We start from the raw sequence: 16,017 nt of genomic DNA on the forward strand, positions 1-16,017 counted from the left end.
CTTAGCTGGGAATCTAATTTATTTTTCCTGTTCATTATGGGGTAGAAGGCCATTATGAGATGTAGAACTTTTTTTTTTTCCCAGTGCTGGAATTGAAGGGCTGGTGCAGGCACTTTTTATACTGATGATTTTGCCCTGATTCAATTTGAGGCTGGTTAGAGCTCAAATACTGAAGCATAATTGACAGAGAGCGGTGTGGGTTGCCATGCTAATGCCCTGGCTGTGGCTCTGTGGCAGTGCCAGACCAAGGCTGGGTGGAGCACGGCCCAGAGATGGGCACGGGATGGAGATTCCCGAGCTGGGGTGGAGATTCCTGGATCTGGGATGGAGATTCCCAGGTCTGGGGTGGAGATTCCTGGATCTGGGATGGAGATTCCTGGATCTGGGATGGAGATTCCCGGGTCTGGGAGGGAGATTCCCGAGCTGGGATGGAGATTCCTGGATCTGGGATGGAGATTCCCGGGTCTGGGAGGGAGATTCCTGGATCTGGGGTGGAGATTCCTGGATCTGGGATGGAGATTCCCGAGCTGGGACGGAGGGAGCAGGGGTGGCCCAGCCCCGGGGCAGCAGGGCACGAGTCCATGCTTTGTCCATCAGCAGCATTGATTTTGGACGGCGCTGATCCTGCTGTAACGTGCTGTTTATGGAGCTGTAATTAAGCGGGGCCATTTCGCCGGCAGTGTTAAGTGCTGAGCAGATTTATGGCACGGCCCAGGCCTGGGCAGGGCTGTATTTCAGCACGGAGCACACCGGGGTTTTCGGTGTGCTGCCATTGTGCTGTGTGACAGTGATTGGTGTAATGGGGGCTGCCGGGGTTGCGCTGCCAGGCTGAGGAAGCAGCAATTACGGGCGGCCGCAGCTGACTGAATTGCATCCATTTGCAAACGGCACGGGCCGGGTGTGAGGGAGCAGCTGGCAGGGCCAGCCTGGCACCCACAGCCCCTGCCCCTGGCTGCCCCCAGCTCCCCAGGGTGGGCTCTGAGGGTCCCTCACTGGGCAGAGCAAAGGGCGGCTCCTGTGCGGGCACTGGGACTCGCTGGGCTGAACCAAAACCAAAACCAAAACCAAAACTAAAACCAGAACCAGAACCTGCTCTGCTGGGCTCAGGTCCCTCTGCAGGGGCAGTGCCTGGGAGAGCCTGGAATGTGCTTCCCCAGGAGCTGGCAGGGCTCCAGTGGCATCACGCAGGGCTGGGGCATCTCCTGTGTTTCAGCTCGGTCCGTTGGCCCCACGTGGCTCCAGTGCCCTGGGTGCTCCCATGGCTTGTCCCCTGCCTGGGGACGGGCAGGCCAAGCTCTGCAGCACAGGGAGCAGGGGACAAAGCCATCCAAGGGCAACGGGGCCAGCAGTGGATGGCAGCCGTGCCATTAGAGCTCACCTTGATGTGCACTTGGCAGCCTCTCCTTTGAACTCTCTCCCCTGACGGCTCTCCTGGGATCTGGAGGTTCAGCAGCTCAGCCCCTCAATACCCTGACCAGCACAGGGAGGTTCTGCAGAGCAGTTAGAGACCCAGGGGAGGCTGGCACTGAGCTTCTCCTGAGCATCAGGGACTCCTGTGCCCTCCCTCGGGCAGGCCCTGTCCTTCAGCAGGACTTGGGGGTACTGGGGCTGGCACAGGCAGGGCCTGTGGGTGCCAGGGCTGGCCAGCACCCTGTGCAATTGTGCCAGCAGCACCCTGCAGTGGCTGGGGAGAGGCAGCTCTGTGGGAGCTGGGCAGGGTGTGGGTGTGTGTCCTGCTGCAGAACACGGCCCCTGGCATCACATGGGGCTCATGGATGCACTGCACAAGTGCACCAAGGACCACAAGGTCTCTTTCCCAGGTGGAACCAGGGCTGAGAGTGCGCCTTCCCTGCTCCTGCCCTTGCTGTGTGCGCTCTCCCAGCTGGCTGCAGGAATTAGATGGGCTTTTGCCGACTAAGAGGTGTTAAACGGCTCTAAATACTCCTCACACTGCAATATCTCCACCACAGCGTTTAATGGAGTGCCACAGAAATGCCTATAAATAAACGGAATGCGCCTGTGCCAGTTCCCTCCCACGGCATCTCAGAGCTCGCAAGAAAGTCAGCAAGGGGCTTGTGCTGGGTGCAGCTCCTGCCCTGGCCCTGCCCTTCATTCCCATTCCTACCCTTTTGTTTTTCCCCTTTTCCCCACCCGAGGGTGAGGGGATCCCGCCTGGGGCTGTGGAGCTCTCGCCGTCCATCCCGCTGCAATGCAGCTGCAGGAGCGAGGACAGAGGGCAGGAAGCAGCAGGGAGGGCTGCAGGGCCCACGGGGACAGCACTGGGAGCTCCTTGCAGCTGTCCCTGGGGCCCCAGCGAGTGCCCAGGCTGGCACTGTGCCCGTGGGCACCCTGGCATGGGGCAGCACAGCCAGCAGCAGGTGTGGAGAACGAGCAGAGGGAAGGGCAGGGAGCATTTCCAGGCTGTTTGTGCTGCTCTTGCATCTGAGTCCAGACTCCTTTGTGCCTGGAGATCCACATCCACCAAACCAGATGGATTCCCCAGCAGGTTGCCTTAATCTCCAGCACCTCGGCCCTTGGTCCCAGGCAGGCAAAACGTGTGTGGGGCTTCAGCTGCTGCAAAATGCACTTTATCTGCTGCTGTGGGGCCGCTGCTGCACGGCAGCGCCTCCTGGGAAACGCTGCGAAATTCCTTCCACCTTCCCTTCCCCGAGCCTTTATTACAGAAAATAAACACTCGAAAGGAAAGGGAGGGATGGGCAGCGGGCGCTCCTTGGCAGTTCTGGCGCTCCTTGGCTGGGCCAGGTGCTCCTTGGTGCCCCCGTGGCCGCGGGGCAGGGGACAGAGCTGGCTGTGTGTGCAGGGCTGTCCCTTTTGGCGCTCCCTGACAGGGCTGCTCCGTGTCCCTGGGGGTTCTGGGGTGCCCGGGGCACCCCTGTGCCGGCACCCCCGCTCCGAGGGAGCCCTGGGGCCCCGCTGAGCATCCTCAGCCAAACAGGATCCCTAAATAGGCTCCTCAGCCTGTCAGTTGACTGCCTCTTCAGCGCTGATGAGCCACTCTGGTGTTACTATTTAAAATCCTAATTGCTTTAATCAGCTCGCCTTTAGCCACCGCAGCCAGCGAGCGAGCCCAGGGGCTGAGAGCTCCTCTGCTCCTCCAGCACAGCTGCGGCCAGGCACGGTACGAACGCCCAGCTCGGGTCCGTGTGGGCTCCCAGCGCAGCCCTGCGGGTGCCCGCGGCCCCGTGGCTGTGCCGTGGCACACGCTGGTGGTGGCACACGCTGGTGGTGGCACAGCAGTGGGACGGAGCTGGGGCGGCTGCAGAGCTGAGCACAAGTCCCCCGGGCAGGGGGAGGACAGGAACTGAAATGGATGAGGAGAAGAGGAGCTGCTGTTACCATGGGCTGACAGATGCCAGCACTTTAATGAGCTGGGAATTCCCATGTCCTCTCCTTTATCACCGTGAATTCTCTTCCAGGCTAAAAGCAGCTTCCTCCCTGGCTTTGGGGGCCCTGCAGCCCACTCCTGCCTCCCCGCGAGCGCAGCCTCGGGGTGTTCCTCCATCCCGAGCGGCGCGGGGGCGCAGGGCAGAGCTCTCCTGGGGCTGCACTCGCAGCCATCCTCGCTGGGCTGGTGGGAGATGCCGGATTAAAATAGCGCGGCGCTTCCCGGCGAGGGAGCCTTGCGGCAAAGCACCCACGCGGCTGCGCCGAGGAGGAGGCGGAGGAGGAGGAGGATGATGAGGATGATGCTGATCGGCGCCTGACACCGGCTGGGGCAGGGGCAGAGATGCAAAGACCCAAATCTGTGGGCGCAGCCCCTCCTGGCCATCATTGCCCCTCCTGGTTCCCCTGGCCGGTGTGTGGCACAAGGGCAGCCCCAGGGCTCAGGTGTGTGGCACAAGGGCAGCCCCAGGGCTGGTTCCCGTCCTCGCAGGAGGCTGTGGCTGGCAGGGAGCCGGGCAGGGCCGCAGGGAGCTGGCAGAGGAGGGGCAGTGATGCCAGGGTGTGCTGGGCACTGTCAGGACCCAGGCTGGGAGGAAATGAGCAGGAACTGCCCGCGGTGCCACTGCTGGCAGCCTCTCGGCCGCGGCTCCTCCGCTCCTGCCCAGCCTGGGCCGGGGCTGGCACCCGGGTGCGTGTGCCAGCTCCTGGGCACCGGCTGCCCCCGCCTTCTCTTGGGCCCCGCGTCCCTCCTGCAGCGCCTCTGCCGGGCCAAGGCAGCCCCGCTCCCCGTCCCGCCGGCTGCAGGGCGGCTCCAGCTCCCCCTGTGCAGGATTTGGGGCACGGGGGTGTCCCCAGCCCCGGGAGCTCCTCTCCCTCGGGCCCTGGGCCCCCACACCCGTCCGTGTGCCGCGGCAGCCTGCCCACCCTGGCGTTCCCCGTGCTGCAGCGGCCCCGGGGCTCTGCTGCCCCAGAATATTCCTGGATGAGTGGAAAACCTCGTTCGGGGGATTGTTCAGCTCGCGGCAGCCTTCCTGGGGAGCGAGGACATCTCTGCATTTATTCAAGGACATCCCTTCTCAATTAAATCCCTGCATGGGCTAAACAAGCGGGCTGCTGAGATCAAAGGGGGTTTTTTTCCACTCTTTTTTTCCCCGAAATCGTTTAAACGATGCGGTGGAGGGAGTGCGGTGCGTTTGCCTTCCGCACACCTGGTGGGGAGGAGAGGCTGCCATTAAATCCCCGTAAAGCTGTTTCCTTCCCCGTGCCGATGCGGGGCTGGGGCAGTTTGTGGGTGGCAGCCCCGGGGTGATGGCACCGGGTGTGTGCGGTGGCCACGGGCGAGCCCGGAGATGCGGGGTCGCTGGGCTGGGATTGCCCGCCTGGATCCGTGTGGCCGATCTGCCGCAGCCCCGAGGCTCGGGGGGCTCAGCCCCTGCCCGGCCGCAGCCCGGGTGTCCCCCCGCCCCTCGCCGGGCTCCTCGGGGATTGATGGTGTCGTTAAAGCGTCAGGCTGGCCCCGGGCCGGCCCCGCTGCCGCGGGATTTATGGAGGAACGTGCCTTGGTGAAGGTTTTATCACCGCTGTTAAAGAGCCCAGCGTGTGCCGGGGGCCGGACAGGGGGGTCTGCTCTGCCCTCCCTGCAGGGATGGGGTCATTTCTGTGTGCAGGGGGGTCTGCTCTGCCCTCCCTGCTGGGATGGGGTCACTTTGCTGGGCAGGGGGGTCTGCTCTGCCCTCCCTGCAGGGATGGGGTCGCTCCTCTGGGCACCCTCAGCTGGGGCAGTGCCCCCGAGGGTGCGGGGGATGCTGCAGCTCCTGGGGCGGCCGTTCCCGTGGGCTGTGCTCGGCGGGAGCCCCCGGGCCGGCCCTGCCTGCAGCGGGACCTGTGACGGGGATTTTGGGCGTGCACGGCCCTGCGGCCACGCCGCGGCCCGACCTCCTCCCGCTCCCTCTGCCGCGGATCCGGCAGTTCAGAAATCGATCCCTTTGCCACCAGCCCGGTCTCCTTTTTCCTTTTAAATGGTGTCACTCTGCTATTTCCTGGCCTCTCTAATAGATTTTTATATAATCACTACAGTGCACTTTTAAAGAGCGATAGATCACGTTCATTGCTTTTCCCCGTGATTAATTTCCCATAATAGTCCTCTGTAACACCAAGGCAAAGAGAGGAGAGCAAAGAAAACCCCCACATTATCCACTTTGTGCTCCGAGTATAAATGAATTAGATTTAATTTTTGTTTAATTGTTTCCATAGCTCAGCCTCTGCTAACTTTGCAGGATAATTTATTTTGCAGTCTTGGGGAAAAGAAGGAAGAAAGGTCCCCGTGCCGCGCTTTGCCCGCAGCCGCCGTTAATTACAGCTGATTGCCTGATGAGGCCGTGGCTTGGAGGGTCCTGTCGCACCCCAGGACCGTGGCTGGTGGGCAGAGAAGAGCCCAGCTGGGCACGTGGGATGTTCCCTGTGCTTTCACATCCAAGGAGTGCAGGGTCTGTGCTCCTCTCCCTGCAGGGACCTTGGCGTCTGGAATGGTGTCCTGTGTGTCCTGCATGGACAGCAGGGAGAGGAGGCTCTGGGAATCCCTTCTCACTCGCACCCAGCAGCCTCCTCTCTGCCAGCCCAGGGCCGCTGGGCGCGGGTCCGCGGTGCCCCAGCAGGGCAGGGGAGGAGCAGCAGCCGGGGCCGCCCCCGTTAATCGGGCCCTGCTCGGGACGGCCGAGGTGAGAGCGGCAGCGCCGGGACCGCGGCTGATCGGCTCCCTCGGAGACCCGGCCCCCTTCGGCCTGCTCGTCAGGGGCAGTCATTACAGTCCCAGCTTTACATGTGGAATGTTCATGAAAGGACGGGGCACGTGGGGCTGGGGGTCCTGGGGCACCCCTGGTCACTGCTGCTCCCCTCGCTGAGCGTGGAGCTGGGACAGGGGCTGGGGCCATGCCAGGCAGGGGACAGGGGCAGGCAGGCCGTGGTTGCTGGCACTTGGCACTGCCTCTGCTTTGTGGTTCTGTGGTGGCTGCTGCTCGCCTCTAAAAATTGCTTTGCTGATGTGGATGGATGGATGGATGGATGGATGGATGGATGGATGGATGGATTTGTTGGGAAACAGGATAATGCAGCTGGAGCTCCACTGCCCTCCCCACCTCCTGCCTTGGCCCTGATTTCCTGTAACCTCCCTGGTGCCCCTGAGCCTCTCCCCTGGGCTGAGCACCCCTCATTCCCTCTGTGTCCTGTGCTGCAGCCTCTGGGCATCACCCTGAGCTTCTGCAAGATGCCCTCCTGTGTATTGATGCCATCTGCACTGGGGAGCCCAGAGCTGGCTGCAGGCTCCAGACATGGCCGTGTGACAGGGCTGGCTGGGGTCGCACTGCTAGCCTGTCCCTTGGTCCCAGAAGTGTGTCAGTCTGTCCTGCCCTGGGCAGCTCTGCTCTGAGAGAGGGGTTCAGCAGTCACTGCCCGAATTTCAGGGTGCCCTGAGCAGCAGCTGCTCTCCCTGTCACACCCACCCTCCTCTCTGGGGCAGGGACCCTGGCAGTCCTGCCTGCCTCATGGCCCTGGCAGGGTGCTGGAGCTGTGGGAGCTGCCTGGGTGCTCTGTGGCTCCTGCAGGCAGAGCCCCAGCTCCTGTGCTGTCCCTGCCTCTGCAGAGCGCCGTGCCAGGCTCTGAGCAGCATCGTCTGAGGGACAGGAGCCGTGCCTGTCCCTTCCCCGTCCCCGAGGCAGTGCTGGCAGCCTGCAGCCCCTCCGGCTGCTGCCCTGGTGCCCTTGGCTGCACTCGCCTGGCCTGGGGGGCCGGGGCTGCCCAGAGAGTCCTGCGGGTGCTCGGAGGGGCTGAGAGCCGGTGCAGGAGGAGCAGATCCCGCAGATCCCAGCTGAGCCCCGCGGAGCTGGAGGTGCTGGGCTCTCCCGCCAGTGCTGCGGGCGTTTTTTGGGGAGGGATGCTGGGGGAACCCGGCAGCCGGCGGAGGCGGGGAGCAGCCCCGGCACGGCCGGGGGAGTCATGAAAAGCCCGGTCAGCAGCAGGGAGCGGCGCTGAGCAATCTGCTGGGGCGGCAGTGCCCTGGATTATTGCTGCGAGCAGCTGAAGGAGAGCAGAGAAGAGGCGTGAGCTGAGAGGAATGACAAAGAGGGGAAGGAGAGGAAGAGGCCTGGAGGAGGAGGAGGGGGAGGCTGGATCAGTGCCGCAGGGTGCTCCAGCAGCGATGCTCTGCTGTCCCAGGGCTGCCTGTCCCCGCTCCCTGGGCAGGCTGCGCTGTCCCGGGGCTGTCCTGTTAGCCCCGGCCCTCGGCAGCCCCTCCCCGCAGTCCCTGGGGCTGCCAGGCTCCTTTCCTGGGTCACGTTTGTTCTCCCGATGGAGAGGGGGAGCTCTCAGGTCACTCGGATCCTGCTGTTGCTTTCCCAGAGGCTTTAACCAGGTTCACTGAAGCTCCTCTGTCTCCTCAGCTGTGCTGGTTGGCACTGGGCTGGTGCCATCCTTGGGTGCTCTGCCGTTCTGCAGTAAGGAATAAGGAATGCTTTCCCTGGCGTTTGGAGCTCCCTGCCATCGCTGGCAGAGTTGGAAGGGCAGGGGGAGGACGTGTGCTGGGAGCTGTGGCTGTGTGGAGCCCAGGAGGGCTGGCAGAGCCCTGCGTGGGCCAGCTCAGGGCTTGGGCGAGCCCTGGGGCTGCCATCGTCCCTCCTGCCCTCCCCGAGCAGGGCTCTGTGCCCAGGCGGGCACTGCCCCAGCAGAGCTGGGCACCACAGCTGGCAGTGGCCGTGTTACCCTCGCTGCTGACCCTGGGCAGGAGCTGTGCTGGGGGTGGGTTTCTCCAGGAGCGCCACGCTGTGTGTTTCCTCTCCAGGCTGGGATGAAGGGTGGTCCCCCAGGATCATCCTGGGCAGGGTGTGAGTGTGGCTGAGCTCTGCTGTGCTGGGGCTGAGCGCTCCTGGGGCAGCCAGGGAGCTGCTTCTGGGGAGAGCTGGGAGAGCCCAGCCTGGATCCACTGCTGTCCCCTTGAACTGTGAATCTGCTCTTGCCTCTGGCTGACCCCGGGCCCTCCCCTCCATCCTGGAGCTCCTTGGATCTGCTCTGAGCTCCTTCTCTCTCTCCCTTGGCCCTCAGGTACTGTTCACAGCCACGTTTTGGGCACAGGAGGTGGCATCTGGAGGCCAGAGCGCTGGTCCCAGAGCTGCCAGCACAGATCCCACCTTGGGATCTTCATCCATCCTTCCGTGCTAGAGAGTGCTGGCATTTCTCCATGCAGCAGCTTCCTCCTGGCGAAGGCCCAGCTGGGTCACCGTGAGAGGCACTCTGAGGCTCCCTGATGCTTCCCCCTGGCTGCAGGAGGTGAATCCCCTGCCCTGTCCCCATCCATCCCCTGTTGGGACAGGCTGCTCCTGGGGACGCTCCTCTGGCTGGGCATGGGGCTGGGGGCTGCAGCACTCACCGGGGCATGTTCCCAGCTCCTGGCTCTGGCACATGGCACTGGCACAGGGCAGGCTGCCCTCCCTGGGTGCTCTGGGCGTGCTGTGGCTCTCCCAGCCATGCCTGATGCCGTGGAGTGCCCGGTGTGGCAGCCAAAGGCTCTGGTGTTCCCCAGCAGAGCACAGCCCCTTCCTGCAGCAGCACCAGATGCTTCTCCTGCAGTTGGAGTTTTCCCATCTCATTCATTTTAGAGATTAATTAAAGTGTTTCCCCTCCCTCTCTCCCAACCAACCTCCCTCTCTCTCTTTTCCCTGATCCATACAGCTGCACATGGATTTTAGGGTCATGCTTGTTTACATCAGTTATATTTACATTAATGGGTGTTTGTTTTAGGAAAAGCAGCAGAAATCCCATCAAAACAAACATTGCTTGTGTCCCACAACTGGTCCTGCAGCCGCACTGGGTTGGGGCCTCCCTGGGCAGCCCATCCTGCACCCTGCCAGCAGGTCTGTGTGGAGAGCTCTGCCACGGGCACGCAGCACCTTGGGGGCTGCTGTGGAGTGACTCTGGTGCTTCCGGGGTGCTTGGGTGGGTTTTCCTCACAGCCCCGGTCCCGTGCCGGTGCTGGCAGCCAGGTCAGCTGCGTGTGTTTGCCAGGGCTAATCCCCCTCCTGGAGCAGGGATGCTGCCAAAGCCCCTTGGATGGGGCAGGCGGTGGGGTCGCTCTTTCATCAGGAGCTCGCGGGAGGGAGGGTGTTAACAAGAAGAAAGAGAGAGGGGAGGAGGAAGGATAATTATTTTTTCCAGTGGCTGTGAGCCGCTGGATGCCTTTAAAGCTGCCTTTGTGTTCCTGTGGGTCAGGCTGGGCCGAGCCTGGCCCGGAGCTGTGGCACAGCTGCCTTTGTCGTGGGGCCACGGTCTCGGTTGCTAACGGGGATGTGGAGACCCAGAACCTCAGATCTTCCGTGTGGCTGGTGGGAGGGATGTGCAGGGCTGCCTTATCATGCTCATTTAACTGGTTAATACATCTTCAGAGCAAATAATGCAGGCTGGGGGTGAACTGCTTAACCAACCTCATTACTATTGTGCATTTAGCAGCTTGGAGAAAGATAATACCTTTCAGGTTTGACCCAATTTTAGTTTTTGTTGTCATAACCATGGAAAATCGACCTTCAGAGACCCTCAGCAGTGAGCCTGAATAGGAAGTGATTTACAGCAAAAGTGCTGTGTGGAATGCTTAATGCACTAGTGCAGGAAAACAGACTGCAACCAGCTGCTGGCATCCATGGCCACAGGCAGGGCTGCCCCGGCTGCTGGCACCCTGTCCCTGCTGGCACTGCCCTGCCGTGGGCACGCCCTCCGTGTGCTGGGCTGGCACAGCTGCCCTGGGGCTGTGCTGGCCTGCACAGGGCTCTGTTCCCTCATGCAGTGCCAGTGCTCCTCGGGCCACCAGAGCAGGGCTGGCCTGGGCACCACTGCGGCCACGGCTGGAGCCGCTCACTGCAGTGGTCAGGGACCCCATGGGCAGTGTGGGACCCTATGGTCAGTGAGCACCCTGTGGTCAGTGTGCACCCTGTGGTCAGTAATAGGACCTTGTGGTCAGTGAGCACCCCATGGGCAGTGTGCACCCCGTGGGCAGTGTGGGACCCTATGGTCAGTATGGGAACCCCACAGTCAGTGTGCACCCTGTGGTCACTGTGCACTCTGTGGTCAGTATGGGACCCCATGGTCAGTGTGCCCCTGCCAGTCCCCCTGCACCCTGAGCACCCCTTGGCCTGGGTTGCCCAGCCTGGCTCAGCATGCCAGGGCCCAGCTGTCACTCGCTGATCTTGGCCCTGGCCAGCCTCTCCCACCACGCCATCCTGTGGCTTTTCTGCCGGTGCCCTTCACCCTTGGGCTGTGCTGTGGGAGCGGTGCCAGCCCTGCCGCCCTGGTACCAGCCCTGGTGCCAGCCCTGCCGCCGGTGCCAGCCCTGGTGCCAGCCCTGTCCCCCGGTGCCAGCCCTGCCGCCACGCCAGCAGCGTTCCCATGGTTGAGATGTCACCCACATCTGCAGGGGTGGTTCCCATCGCTCTGCTTCTGTCTGTGGCAGGCAGAGGCTTCCCCAGCTCCAGCAGCGGGGGTGAGTGGGACCTTCCTCCTGCTCCTGTGGGGAGGAGGGTGGCAGGGGGGTGACGAGCCTTCCTCCCCTTTCCCTCAGGCAGCTGCAAGCGTGGCTCTGCCACCAGGCCTGTCTCTGTGCTGCTGCTGCTGCTGCTGCTGTGGTGTGTGGGTGGTCCCTGTGGCACGGGATTGTCGCTGGCAGCACTGCCTGGGGCTGGGGGAGTGCTGGCAGCAGCTGGTGCCCACGGGAGCGGGTGGTGCCCACGGGAGTGGGTGATGCCCGTGGGCTGCAGGTGATGCCTGTGGGTTCCAGGCTCCCCTAGCACACCCCTGGGGCACTGGGAGCAGATGGAGCCCATGGGATGCAGGCTTCCCTGGCTCAGCCCCAGCAGCAAGGGGCTCTGCTCACTCCTGTGGGAGCTGTGGGAGCAGTGGGTCCATCCAGCCAGGGGGGCAGTGGGGCTGTGGCAATGGGGCTGTGGCAGTGGGTCTGTCCAGCCAGGGGGGCAGTGGGGCTGTGGCAGTGGGGCTGTGGCAGTGGGTCCGTCCAGCCAGGGGGGCAGTGGGGCTGTGGCCGTGGGGCTGTGGCCGTGGGGCTGTGGCAATGGGGCTGTGGCAGTGGGTCTGTCCAGCCAAGGGGGCAGTGGGGCTGTGGCCGTGGGGCTGTGGCAGTGGGTCTGTCCAGCCCAGGGGGGCAGTGGGGCTGTGGCAGTGGGTCTGTCCAGCCAAGGGGGCAGTGGGGCTGTGGCCGTGGGGCTGTGGCAGTGGGTCTGTCCAGCCAGGGGGGCAGTGGGGCTGTGGCCGTGGGGCTGTGGCAATGGGGCTGTGGCAGTGGGTCTGTCCAGCCAGGGGGGCAGTGGGGCTGTGGCAATAGGGCTGTGGCAGTGGGTCTGTCCAGCCAGGGGGGCAGTGGGGCTGTGGCAATGGGGCTGTGGCAGTGGGTCTGTCCAGCCAGGGGGGCAGTGGGGCTGTGGCCATGGGGCTGTGGCAGTGGGTCTGTCCAGCCCAGGGGGGCAGTGGGGCTGTGGCCATGGGGCTGTGGCAGTGGGTCTGTCCAGCCAGGGGGGCAGTGGGGCTGTGGCAATAGGGCTGTGGCAGTGGGGCCGTGCTCTGCCCTCCCCTCCCCAGGGCACTGCTGGGCTGGGGGCACGATGAGGGCAGGCAGTGCCAGATCACTGCAATTCTACTCTTTGGCAGCTGAAGGAGAAGCTGCTCCCTCAGCGCAGGAGCTGAAACTCTTTAGCCTTCCTCAGTGTCACCTCCACGGCCATGGATACCTCCAGGTGTGATGTAAGCAAGACCTGGGGAAAAAAACATCTTCTGTTGAGCATCAAAATCCTGTTAGTGCCACCGTGTGCTGCTGCACACCCAGACATCAGCTGTGGCGCAGAGGAGTGGGAAAGAGCTGCAGGTCGGGCTGGGGCTGGAGCTGGGGCTGCTCAGGTGCCCAGTGCTGCTGAAAGAAAATCCCTCTCCTGCTCCTCTGCAGTCCAGGGAAAAGCACTGCGGGCTCCTGCTGCCCCCCAGGCTCCCAATGCCCCCAGCCCTGCCTGCTGAGGGGCATTTCTGTGGCACCCTGCTGCCACGGTGGGGTCTGACAGGAGGCACCAGGCTGGGGCCAGGAGCTGGGAGCGTGCAGGCAGTGGCAGAGGCTCAGCCTCCTGAAAATGAGCAGCACAGCCTTGGTCCTGCCCCCTGCAGCAGCCGCCAGGCTGGCCCAGGGATTGCAGATGCTGTGGGCAGCTGCATCATCTTCCCATCTCCTCCCCGAGGTGCTGCTGGCTTTGATGAAACCTCTCAGCCTTGCAGGGGTTGGCTTGTTGATCTAATCGCTGTGGTTTAGTGTGCAGTAAAAGCCCGGCGGCTCCTGGGGGAGATGTCCCGTAGGGATCTGCAATTCACTCTCCATCCCTGCTGGGGAAGGAACACTTCCCAGTGGCGAGGATGCTGCTGATGGTGAGGGATGCTGCTGATGGGGAGGGATGCTGCTGGGCCCCCAGCACCAGTGGGGAACGTGCCAGCCCCTGTCCTGCACTCAGGTGGCTTTGCTTTTGAAAACAGAGAGTGCTGAGAAGATCCTGCTGTGTTCAGTTTGTTTCAGCGATGCAATTGGGTTTTTCCCTGTGTTTGTCTTGCCCTGCACTTGCTGACCATGATTGGAGGGACTCAGTGTGGGGCAAACCCCACAGTGGGAGTCCCCCCTGAGCCCCCAGCTCAAGCGTGGTTCTGGTCACTCACCAACCACAGCAGGAAGGGAAGGGAGAGGGGTGGCAGAGCCTGGGGAAGGGGACAGCCAAGGGGCGTTTAGGGGACACCCGGGGGGCTTAGGGGACCGGCTGTGACCGAGCAGCATTAAAGAGGCTGGGAGGAAAGGGCTGGGGAGCGACACTGCTGAGCTCCAGCTGTGCCTGCTGATCAGGAGCAGAGCCTAATGAGCAGGACTAATGAAGCAGGAGGGGAATTCCAGCGAGTCTGGGGAGTGCCTGTGCCATTCGCTGTGTCTCTGTGGGTTCTCTGTGGTCTGTCCCCAGAGCAGTGACAGCGCCCATTGGGAGCTCACACCGCTGCCAGCCGCATGCTCGGTGTGCTGGGTGACTGCAGGGGCCAGTCCCAGAGTGGGTGCCTCCAGTCTGCTCCTGGGGCCAGCATCAAGCACCCCTCCAGGCTGCCTCTGGGATTTTTACTGGCTCTGCACTGCTGGGAAGCCCATCCCTGTCTGCTGGGGTTATTGGAACGTGCTGGGAAGGGGGATGGAGTTTGGGGGACACTGGTGGCTTCACACAGCCCTGGCAGCAGCCTGCCCCAGGGATTGCTGCAGAGCCAGCCTGGGGGCCCGGCCTCCTTCCCAGCTCCCCTTGGCCACGGCTGGTTCAGCGTCAGGAGAGGATGTGCAGCCACAGCAGCAGGCAGGACTTGTGCTCCTCTCCTGGGTTTTAGTGAGCCAACCTTGGAGGACCTTGAGCGCCACTCCTGCAGCTCTGCTGTGACTTATCTCCCAGCTTCTGCCCTGTTCCAGCCAGGGGATAAATCTCAGTTCTGGAGTGGAGCCGCTGCTCTGAGCCCATCCCACCGCATGGTGCAGGCGCTGTAACTCACGGCACAGGGGGGGCTGCCTGCCCGGGGTGCCAGGGGACGCCGCTGCTCTGTGCTCTGATGGATGGGCTGCCCGGGGCAGCAGGGAAACAGTCCCACTACAATGGGGGACAGGCTGCTAAATTATCTCCTGTGCAACCTGGGTCGGGGAAAAGCAAACTGGAGCTGCCAGTGGCCTCCCCCCTCCTCCTTTGGGGGAACAGATGGGTTGGGGACTTTATTCCTTTAGGAAGAAGTCTTTGCCTCTCCTTGTCTCCATCCCATGCACTCGTCAGAGGCCAGGGCTGGTGCACTGAGGGAGGCAGGACCAGCCTCAGCATTTTCTGTCAGTGCAGAGGCTGGGACATGTCCCTCTGGGGACCCTAAGCTGGGCCCTGGGCCGATCATGCTTCCCTCTCCTCAGGGGCTTTGCTACTGGACAGGGTCCTGGCTCCTGCCTCTGCCCAGGTCAGGGGCTGCTCCAGAGCTGCTCCCAGCTGGGACATTTGTGCTGCTGAAGGAGTCACTGTGCTGCTGAGGAGGTCACTGTGCTGCTGAAGGAGTCACTGTGCTGCTGAAGGAGGGGGCCGAGCACTGCGATCCCCGGGGCCATGGCACTCTGAGCTGCGCCGCGTCCTCCTCCGGTACCGGCGGCGGTGCCCACACAGGGACGGGACTGGAGCCTCTCCCTCTCTCTTTCAGGCTGAGACGCTGCTGCTGCGAGACCCCGACAGCTCTTCCTGACGGCGTGGAGGGGTGAACACGAGCGTGAGCTCCCACCTGCCACCGCACCCGAGGCACCTGCTCTTGGCCTTCAGGTATGTCCTTTCCACCCAGCAGTCTGCTAGGGGAGGGCATGGAGGATGAAGATGCTGCTTCCCATGGCTGTGCCTGGGGCAGCAGCTCACAGTCAGCCCACCAGGGACTTTGCACCAGCCCTGGGTACAGATCCTGTGTGTCCAGACCCTTGTGTGCTGACCTGGCAAAGGGGAACATTGGTGGGACAAGCATGTCTGCTCTGATCCTCGTGGGATGTGGCCTGGGAGGGTCTGGGATGCTTTGATCAGTGCCAGCCGTGTCCCTGCTGCTCAGTGCAGCAGTGTGGAGGTCCTGGAGCATGTGGGACCTTGGTGGTGCCCTGCAAGGGAGGGGATGTGTGCCCATGGTGCACACACAGCCCCGCACGTCCCAGCCCAGCTGGACCCGCCGAGACCCAGCTCCCGTGCTGCCCCCAGGGCTCTGGGCTGAGCCCATCACCAGTGTCAGTTCACGTTACACGGACTGGAACCCCCCTCTGCGGACACCAGTCTGCTCTGGGAGCTCACAGCAGCTTGAGGAGGAGTTAAAGTGTAAAACTCCTGCAGGCAGTGGGGCTCTCTCCTGCAGACCAGGCGTTTTCCCTGTTTGTTCCCAGCACTGCGAGCACCCACAGGTTCCGCAGTGCTCAGAGAGTCACGGCCAGGCTGTGCAGCCTTGGTGCCCAGGGGCTGGGCTCTGCCTGGGCTCTTCTGCTGTGGAATTTGTCTTCCTCTGCACCAACTGCTGTGCTGGGGGGTGTCCCAGAGTTGGGACTGCTCTTGTCCCAGCTGGCATAGCCAAGGGAGTGCCTGGGCAGGAGGAGTGCCCGTGGGGCCGTGCAGCACCAGCAGGGTGGGGGCTGTGTGTGCCCCCCTGGCAGCGCTGCTCACTGCACACTGGCTCCTCCGCTCTGCCCCAGCCCCGGGTGCCTGCTCGGGAATCACGAAATGGGAGCTGGAGGCTCCTCGTCCCTTGCTGGGGTACAGGTCGTCCAGAATGTGGGATTAGAGTGGCCGTGCAGATGGATTCCCCAGCTGCATTCATCGGTTCAGAGGCAGCAAAGGCAGCTGAGCTCTGTGCATCACCTTGAAGCTCTTTTTTTTTTGTCTTTAGAAAACTTTGGGTGGATGTTATTGCTCATGAAAGCAAGGGGCTGATCATGCTGGGAAGGAGCAGGCGTAGTGTGGGCTGGCACTATTATGCAAGCTTCCCACATGCCGCTGTGCCAGTGCACTCCGTTCCAGA

General features: G+C 62.9%; 1 protein-coding gene across 11 annotated transcripts in view; it reads left to right on the forward strand.

Moving 5' to 3' along the window:
- Window positions 1-16,017, forward strand: part of RBFOX3 (RNA binding fox-1 homolog 3) — a 138,068-nt gene that overhangs the window by 50,280 nt on the left and 71,771 nt on the right. For all 11 annotated transcript variants that reach the window (XM_071451444.1, XM_071451452.1, XM_071451445.1 and 8 more), the window contains exon 2: window positions 14,677-14,792. The gene's annotated coding sequence lies outside the window, so the exon portion shown is untranslated. The remainder of the gene's footprint in view (window positions 1-14,676; window positions 14,793-16,017) is intronic.

Source organism: Agelaius tricolor, unplaced genomic scaffold, assembly GCF_023055355.1.
Source record: "Agelaius tricolor isolate 1412-34295 unplaced genomic scaffold, bAgeTri1.0.p SCAF_32, whole genome shotgun sequence".
Classification (NCBI taxonomy): Eukaryota; Metazoa; Chordata; class Aves; order Passeriformes; family Icteridae; genus Agelaius; species Agelaius tricolor.